Source organism: Lethenteron reissneri, chromosome 31 (genome assembly GCF_015708825.2).
Source record: "Lethenteron reissneri isolate LAM-NWPU_2019-01 chromosome 31, ASM1570882v1, whole genome shotgun sequence".
Lineage (NCBI taxonomy): Eukaryota > Metazoa > Chordata > Hyperoartia > Petromyzontiformes > Petromyzontidae > Lethenteron > Lethenteron reissneri.
The window spans coordinates 5,198,408-5,208,622 of NC_083809.1; the positions used below are offsets into that span (position 1 = coordinate 5,198,408).

The 10,215-nt window shown below is 47.3% G+C and overlaps 1 protein-coding gene across 1 annotated transcript in view; it reads right to left on the reverse strand.

Annotated features, from left to right (window-relative positions):
* The window catches only part of LOC133349703 (homeobox protein Hox-B3a-like), a 355,311-nt gene that overhangs the window by 300,759 nt on the left and 44,337 nt on the right, over window positions 1–10,215 (reverse strand). The gene's annotated exons all lie outside the window — the stretch shown is intronic.

Sequence of the window (10,215 nt, forward strand, 5' to 3'; positions counted from 1 at the left end):
GTGTGGGTTTTAACTCTCCAACACACAACCGGTTAGTGTTGAAGTATTCACTAATTGTGCACGCTTTGTTCAAACCTTTCCTCATTGGCTGTGTTGGGTGGTGGTGGTGGTGGGGTTAACGACACATTTATATTTACGCGATCTAACCCACCACCCACCCCCCAAAACAAACTTTGTTGTAGTTTGTTGTATGTTGTTGTTGTTTGTTTTTTGTTGTGTTATTTGTTGTTGGATGTTTGTTGTTTTCTGGTGTTGTTTGTTTTGTTGTTGGTCGTTGTTGTTTGTTATTGTTGGTTCTTTTTGTTTGTTGGTTATTGCTCTTGGTTGTTTGTTGTTGGTTAATGTGCTTGTTGTTGGAATGTTGTTGGTTGTTGTTTGTTGTTGATTATTGTTTATGTTTGTAATTTTTCTTGTTGTTTGTCGTCGTCAACCGCCAAACGGCCCTCGCGGCTCGCCCAGCGAGGCAGCAGACCGGACCCGGGGGATTCTTTGGTACCGTTTAATGAGCCATCGAACCGGGACGAGTTCACGAGCGGAACGTAACACTCGCGTCTCGTGCAGCAACAAACACGAAGAGAAGTCTTTACAAACAACCGCCCACGAACAGATTCGACCGATGGAACACCCCACACCGCCACCACCCCCCACCACCCCCCACGTATTGGACGCTCCAGACATCCGCACTTAATTGTGTGGACAAATACGCGCTCGGGTTTTTAAAAGCAATGATTCGCGAAGCGACAAGCAGCGATTTTTCAGCAGAGAGAAAAAAAAACGGTCGCTGCCCGGAACCTGTCAATTCGTTTATACATATTGTAAAAAGGTGTAAATAATTTATAGTAATAACAATAACGTAAACAACTGGTTGACAGTCCTGTGTGGCTATTGGAGGTTGGCACGAGCCATAACGCGAGCGAGGTTGGGCGACTGGTTTTCTTTAAAGATAATCATCACTCGCCATCGATGTCAGTAGAATGGAACTTCTAAGCAGGCCCGGGTTCATCGTTACTGTAGCAGAGTGCAGCAGTGCGCTAACCACTGCGCCGCCACTCCTCCACAGCAGCAGCAGCAATAGAAGAATACAAATCGTCACTAACGACAAGGATATTGTTTTTTTTTACAAACAATTAAAAATAGCGAATAATAGATCATTAAAACTCGGACTATATTCATCGGAGTTACTCATGCACATTTGCCGACTCGCATATGTACATTTAGAACACAACTGCAGTCTGTGATTGCATCTCGGGTCAAATCAATGGTGAAAAATGCACGTGTTGTGTTTGTCTTGTGAGTGTATTCTGCATCTTGCTGACAGTCGTTCGGGCGTATATTCACCCATTTAAACCACAGACAAGACGTGGAGACGCGCAGACGTACAGAGAGAGAGACACAGAAGTTTACATAAAAGAGACAAAGGTCCCATGTATAGCCTTGACAGCTTGTCGGGACAAGTGCTGTCTATGAAGGCCGTCACGGGACACACGAGAGGGTGGGGTGGCCAGCACCACTCCCGGCCGCCTTTGTCTCCCCAGTTGCGATGTTTACTGCACACCGCGCCCAGATACTCATTTGAGGCTGAGTCGACCGAGGGGAGAGCCCCAGGACCGGTTCAGATCATCGTCACTCGCGGCGGCTACCAACGTAGCGCAATGCGCTAACCACTTGCGCCACCGCTCCCCACACAAAAGACAAATACAAAGATCTCCCGTATAGCCTTAACAGACTGTAGGGGCAAGTGCTGTGAGCGAGCACCTCACACAGGCGCGCGCACATGCATGGCGTTTGTACACGGCAAACACACAGACACACAGCCATACGCATGAACACACAGACACACGTGGAAACACACAGACACTCAAAGACAAAGATCCCCCGTATAGCCTTTGACAGGCATTTGGGGCAAGTGCTGTAAGCGAGCAGCTATGAAGGCCGGCGGAGGGCACACGAGGGGGTGGGTGGCCAGCTCCAAGCCCGGCCGCCTTTGTCTCCCTAGTGGCAATGTTTACACACCGCACCAGGTACTGTACTCAATTTGAGGCTGAGTCGACCTAGGTCGACACAGACACCCACACATACAGAAACCGACATAGACACATACACATGAAAAAAAAGACAAAGATCCCCCCGTATAGCCTTAACGGAATGTTGGGGCAAGTGCTGTTTGCGAACACACACACATATACACAGATTCACACGCACACAGACCCACGTACATAGACTGACACATAAAACACAAAGACCACCGCATCTAACCTTTAAAAGGCTGTTGGGGCTGTTGATATCGACACACAAAGACAAATATCCGCCATAGAACCATGCCAGACTGTCGGGGTAAGTGGCGATGTTTACACATTGCACCAGGTACTCATTTGCACAGACACACATCGACATACATACTCACACACACACAAACAACAGACACACACACACAAACACGCAAATTTACATCAACCAGTCCCAAGATGGGTTCTGAAAGATAGCGACCTATGCTTTTAATGTAAGCGTTTCCATGGACACAACATCACAGCCGCTGTCTCATTAGAATCCAAAGCACACACACACGTTCACACGTAGATGTGTGCGCGTGTGTGTCATCGTACACCGCAGTGTCCGTCAGTGAACGCGCATTTGTACATAGGCTACAATATACAGCATCTTGTGTACTAAACGTGTGCATAAGAAAGACGCGCGTGTGTGTGTGTGTTTATACGAAGTGTGTGTGTGTATATATCAGGGATGCAGACCCATTTCCTTAAAGACGAGATTAGTACTTTCACATATTGTACCATTGACCGGCAACCTCACGTAAGACAAAGATCCCCCGTACAGCCTTTCATAGAACGCCGGGGCAAGTGCTGTTTGCGAGCACCTATGAAGGCCGGCACGGCAAAGCACACGAGGGGATGGTGTGCTCGATACGCAGAGCCACGCTCGGCCGCCTTTGTCTCCCCAAGTGGCGATGTTTACGCACCGCAGCGGGTACTCATTTGAGGCCGAGTCGACCTAGGGGAGGCCCGGGACCGGTACAGATAATCGTTACTGGTGTTGGTCACATCTGTCACTGAAAGTGATTTTACATTTTTTTGGAAATCTGTGAATTTAGCACAGCGCTAAACATCAGAGACGCCGTTAGAGAATATGGCCCTCCAGGACCGCATCAGTGCGGACAAGGGTGGTGGTGGTGGTGGTGGTGCATCTGCAGTGACTGATGAAGCGCCGTTCTCTGCGGCGTTTCGAAGTTGTCGCCTTCCTGTGGCCGCTGCTCCGTCTCGATTCAAGTCGAAGATTCCTTACCCCCTGGTGTTTGTGTGTGTGTGTATATATACACGGTATATAATGCCGTGTGTGTGTGTTTGAACGATTCGCAATGTCAATAGGTTTGCGATACACAGACTCACGCAACGTCAACTATTGATTGTCCACATTCTCGACCAATGGCGGTGCTGAGCCAGAGGTTGGCAATTCCACATTGCCACGGCGGGAGCAAGGTTAAATCGCGGAACAACCGCTGTTTGTAAAGTATATACAGTACATAAAATAAAACTCGTTACGCGCTGCGGTGGAGTGGCATTGGCAATCAATTGAATAAATACATCTCTTCCTCCGTTCCTTATCTTGACGTCCACCAACCTCAACGGCCTCCGCACAAACCATGGCTGCACTAGACGCCAATGATACACGATGCAACAATTGGAACATTTCAAACAAAAACAACCCTCCAGTAGTAGTAGTGCGCGCGACTGTGTGTGTGTCATCCAGAACAGAGGCCGTGGCAAACGTCTAACAAATGCGAAGTCCAACGTCGCAGCGATGAACCTAACTCAGCTGCAGAGGTTCGCAAACGGGTTTTGATTCCTTACCCGTACCCGGCCGCACCAGGGTCGCAAATGGTTACCCGTACCCGGCCGGGTACGGGTACCTGTACGCTACCCGAAATGAGTGACAAACGGTGACTCACCAGTGACTCACGGCCTACCCGTACCCGTACCCGGCCGCACCAGGGTCGCAAACAGGTACCCGTACCTTGCCGGGTACGGGTAGCCGGGTATCGGGTAGGGTACGGGTATCGGGTACCCGGTTGCGACCTCTGCTCAGCTGGCTCATGCTGTATGTGTGAGCTTGAGCACCTCAATACGTGATCGCAGTTGTCGCTCTGCGTTCTACATCGTGCGGTAGAGTGGCCTTCCAGCCCCTTTGATGAACCGGGCAGTGTTTTCTTGGTTCTTTCGGTAAAGTCACGTAGAATGGAAATAATAAAATAATAAAAATCAAACATAATAAAATAATTCTCACGACGTTTCGGCCACAACGCAAGCAGCCGTCCTCATGTGAAGAACAGGTCTGTCGAAAAGACAGCGTCTGTCTTCTTGACCATCAGATGAGTCTGTCTTCTCGACAGACATGTTCTTCACCTGAGGACGGCTGCTTGCGTTGTGGCCGAAACGTCGTGAGAATTATTTTATTATGTTTTATTTTTATTACTTTATTATTTCCATTCTACGTGACTTTACCGAAAGAACCAAGAAGATGAATCCCTGCAGTCACGATAGTTTTAAATCGAAATTCGGGCAGCATTTGTTTAAAACACGCACCTTCCTGGACTCATCAGGATTGTTCGAGAAAAAAAAAACCTCGCTCTGCATCTGTCACCGAATCTTATTTGGTAAGGGCACTTACAAGCTCTCTGTACGTCTTGGTAGCGACTGAGCTGCTGCTGCTGCTGAGAGAAAAAAAAAGTGTCTGAATTACGATGAGACCTATATTCTTGGTTCTTTCGGCAAAGTCACGTAGAAGGGAAATAATAAGAATATATTTGTATTATTATTATTTTATTATTTCCCATCTACCGAAAGAACAAATAATATGAATCCCTGCAGTCACGAAAGCTTTAAATCAAAATTTACGATGAGACCGTTCGTGACTTTGCCACAACATCATGAAACGAGGGATGTAGGTTTTTTTGGTTTGTTGAACTTCTTTCGCGCCATACGTAGCCGGACTGTGCTCGTCGGCGGTGTCGTGTTGAGTCTATGGGCAGTGTTAGTCTATGGGTAGTGTTGAGTCTATGGGTAGTGTTAGTCTATGGGTAGTGTTGAGTCTATGGTGCAGTGTTGAGTCTATGGGTAGTGTTGAGTCTATGGGAAGTGTTGAGTCTATGGGCAGTGTTAGTCTATGGGTAGTGTTGAGTCTATGGTGCAGTGTTGAGTCTATGGGCAGTGCTGAGTCTATGGGCAGTGCTGAGTCTATGGGCAGTGTTGAGTCTATGGGCAGTGCTGAGTCTATGGGTAGTGTTGAGTCTATGGGCAGTGCTGAGTCTATGGGCAGTGTTGAGTCTATGGGCAGTGTTAGTCTATGGGTAGTGTTGAGTCTATGGTGCAGTGTTGGGTCTATGGGCAGTGCTGAGTCTATGGGTAGTGTTGAGTCTATGGGCAGTGTTAGTCTATGGGCAGTAAGTGTGTTGAACTTCTTTCGCACCGTACGAAGCCAACCGTGCTAATCGGGGGTGTGTTTGCAGAAATGAACGTAGCGGCGATTTCTGTTTGATGATTTTACCTTAGAGTCCATTAAATGTGTTCATTTTATATTTGCGAATAAGTACAGAATTTGTTTTTGATGCCTTCAATAAGCATATTTTCTTTTTGCAAGATGTATAACACATAACTTGGGCCCCTCCATTTACCTACTAGACCGAGGCCTCTCATCACCTTAAATCCGGCCGTGATAATTCACCAACCGCGATCGATCCGTGCACTGCTGGACGTCAGAACGCGAGTTTGGGTCAAACAGCTCCATCTCCTTCGGCCGGAACGTTACCCCACGGGCGTATTCCCAGCCACCCCCCAATCCCTGGTCTAACAACCTGGTCCAAAAACCTCGCGGGGGCTGTATCGGACGAGCCGACGGGCACCAAAATCGGCTCGAAGCTCGGTCACAAATTTCAAAGAGTTGCAGAAAAAAAGTGACGGTTGTGTGTAAGAAGGTTAATTAGGTCGATGGACTAAAACATTTTTTTTTGTTGTATCCACGTAGAGATACATAGCGGAGGCTTACTTATTCGTCGTTCATTTATATATATACGGTCCATATAATGGGTAAACATTATATATTGTGTGGATAAATATAGTCAAAGATTCCTCCCGTTTAGCGTTTTAACAGACTTCTGTGGGCAAGTGCTGTTAGCGAGCACCTATTAAAAGGCCGGAACGACAGACACCCACACACACAGGCAACATACATTTGGTATGGACCATCCCTAAGCCTGCCCCGACCCCGACTTTGTATCCCGACCCCCCCCCCCCCACCCCCCACAGTGCTAATTCTTCGTTCAAAACACCGCACCACGTACTCGTTTAAGGCTGAGTCGACCTAGGCGTTTCGTGCCGTTGCGTATACGACTTCTACTACTTTTCGCGCGCGTGCTGTAGATTGCACACGAGAGGTCAATCTTAGTAAACACACAACTAAAATCATCTACACCGTCTCCCCCCCCCATTGATATTGATATTCTCTCTCTCTCGCTTTCCCCGCCCACCATATCTCGCTCTCTAGCTCCTGTGAAATGCCTTTAGCGTTTAGAATGACTGTGATACTAAGCCTAGAGGTGGGGTTTGGGGGGTAACGTTTACTCGTTGCGCGCGCGAATCGGAGCCGTAATCTGTGAAGTCGTTTTTTGTGTTTATTGGTATCTTATTAATCTGCTCAAACTCACTCGCCTGTAAGTGCTCGCGACACGTTTAGCAGAGGTAATACACACACACACACGCATACACACACATTGTATTATACACAGACACACACGTACACGCGCGCGCGTGCACAGTATAGCAAAAGCGGAAGATTGCAATGTATCAGCATTATTCGCATTTCAAGATGTCATCGAGATTACTTATATATGTACATTATTTTTTTTAGCAGTGCTAAAGGATTTTAATCACAAAAACCCCCAATCCCCCATCCTCCCCACCTCCATTTGTCTCGTCCCCATCGGAAATTCAACACATTGTCACGATTCGATTAAAGAATCGATTACGATTATTATTACGACTACTACTACTACTATGTGTACCATTGCGGTGAATGCGGCGGTATTTCACGTAAACAATTTCGTAACGAGGACAACCAAAAATGCCAATCGAAATGAACAATAATCGATAGCGAGTCGATTAATCGATTCAACTCTTAAAAAGGCTCACCACGCTCTATTCATAATGTCGGTTGCATTTTATGCAACTTAATTAGTACAAGAATTCAACTTACACGAAAACGAATAGCGCGTTGCTTGGGCCTTATTCAATCCCCTCCGATAAACACTTCGACTATAACATTAGTTGTTGTTGTTGTTTACCCGATGCTTAATGTCGTCTTGGTTATTGTCATGGAATCCATGCGGCCGGCCATCCCGATGTGGCGGAACGCTCTTGAAACTAAATCGTCTCGAGGCTTACCTTAGATCAACAAAGGCCATTGCAATTATAATGCTAATTATTGTTACCGAATGCGTATAATTCACTCGACCTATATGCATTTGCACCGAGCTAATTTACGAAATGCGCTCGAGATGATGATGATGATGTATGCGGCACAATGTGTCTGCTTACAGCAGTGGCCCTTCTTCTTAGCCTGGCGGTGCATCACGACACCCGTGGCGTGTGCGAGATGCCCTTTCTGGGGGTGCGAGGCACACGACCCGGAGTTTATTCTGTAGAAGGTAAATCATCGAAAACGCACACGAATGAAGCACGAGAACGTGAGTACAAATTAGTTTCATCAAACCCTAGGCAAGTATTAACATTATACCTTTGTGTGACGATTGAGAAACACAGCGTAAGGTGAAGAACCACTGACTTACTATATATATAGAGACTGCATGTACGATACGTACGTTATGGTACGTAATTACATTTGTTTTTTGTGATTGATCTCGCCACGTTTCTTCGTCGTCGAAAGCCCCTGCCGCCCGAACTCACACAACACACACGTGGCATTTCGTTCGGCTACGTCGGATGGTGCGAGGTTTGATGACAACAATAGCTAGCACGCACACACACACACCAACAAAAATATAATATGTCGAGGCGGCGAAAAATCGATACGCGCTAAGGTTACACGTCAGTTATGCGCTGTGTACATGCATACATCGTCATACATGTACACAGAATCGTATGTGTATACCGGATATAACCACTATGTGTATGAGAACACAAGTGTAATACGCGTGGTGTGCACTCCCGAGAAAAAAATGCAGTATATAATTGCTGTGTTTACATGTACAGTACACACACAACCTGTACACACACACACATCGTGTATACCGGGGCACATGTTGCAGCAATCACCGCATTTAAAATACAGATTCACATCGCACACGCGTGTACCGCATACACATTCAGTACATGCTCTGTGAATGTATACAGCAGTAGTGCGCATAATACTACAAGGCCTGGATTGTGTGGTCTGTGTCAGAACTACTGCAGCAGCAGCCGATGTTAATGTTCCAAGTGCTGCCTACACTTTGTACGATGTAATCTATAATCGCTGCTAATAAGAGTTTTTTTCGCGTAAACACTTAAATGTGTGCCGTTAAAAACCCGCCACCACCCGACACAGCCAACTAGTAAGGGTTGTCACGTAAACAGAACGTGCCAATTCGTCACTGGTGTGTTGGAGAGCCAAGCCACAACATTTACAAAAGCGGTATTGTATCGTTCGCACATCCAGCAGACGATACAATACCAATTAGCGGCGCGTTCCAAATAAAAAAACAACGATCGTTACGCGTGGCGGTTCAAAATGATTTTGCTTTGGCCACGGACATAATCACGGTGGGTCAAAACCCTCGAAATAAATTATGAATCGTCGTGAAATTATTCCATCGGCACTTCAACGGCACACACACACATATATATAGATATCTCGAGAGCTTCATTTCATCGGGGTCGGCAGGCAGTAAAACACATTTCCACACCCGATACACGGCATCCATCATTACCTCTCGCTGTCGCTGCGAAACACGTGCCACCTACCCCAGTCAACCAGCGACCCGGTACATACGCATGAAGTCCTGTGTGTGTCTGTATTTCTATTGATACGTGCATACACGTGAACATAATGTACACATACGCACGCACACGAATTAACGTACACCCCATAAACACCTTCTGATGCACACATTATGAACGCACACATGAACACACACGTAGGCACAGAGGCAGACACAAATTGTATAAATATGCACACGAACAAGACTCAGACACACAGGAACACATGGATACACACACAACACTAATAAGCACACACAAAGCTCCCCCGTATAGCCTTAACATACTGTTGGGGCAAGTGCTGTTAACACCTATGAAGGCCGGAGCAGTGCACGAGTTGGTGGGTTGCCAGCACTACGCCCGACCGCCTTTATCTCCCGAGTGGCGATGTTTACACACCGCACCGGGTGCTCATTTGAGGCCGAGTCGACCTAGGGGAGGCCTACGACCGGTTCAGATAATCGTCACTGGTGTTGGCCGTGAGCGAGCATCGAACCCGGGTCGCCGAGTTCATAGCGCAGTGTGCTAACCGCTGCGCCACCGCTCCCCAGCAAACACACGCGCTAATATAAACACATACACAGACGTAAAGACATACACACACATACACAGCCACACACAAAGATGCAGACAGAGGGACGCATACACACAAACACACATATACACAGACAGACACGCTGATACACACAAACCATCAAGCTCAAACGTCTGTGACCACTCCACATTATCACGACGGCGACCAATCAATGCATGAGTCAAACCACCCTTGCCCAATTACACACACACACACAGCAAGGACAAAGATCCCCCATATAGCATACACAGGCTGTTGGAGCAAGTGCTACCCTTGTCTCCTCGGTGCTGATGTTCGCTCCAGCGCCGTCGGTTCTTAGACATCCCCCTGACATTGACCGTGGCCCGGGCACGAACTACGCCGCACACGCTGCAACAGATCTCCTTACAACACAAAGATCTCTCCACCCCGTCGAACTCTTTAGAGCAAAGTGTGCAGAGCAAGTGCTGTTCGCGAGCACATGTGAAGGTCGGTCAACGGTAACACGATGGTTTGGGATAGTCAACAATCACGGCCGCCTTTGTCTTCCCAGCGCTGACGTTTAAAACACCGGCTCATTGCGAGGTTGAGTGGAACGAAACTCGACTCACGAACTCGTAC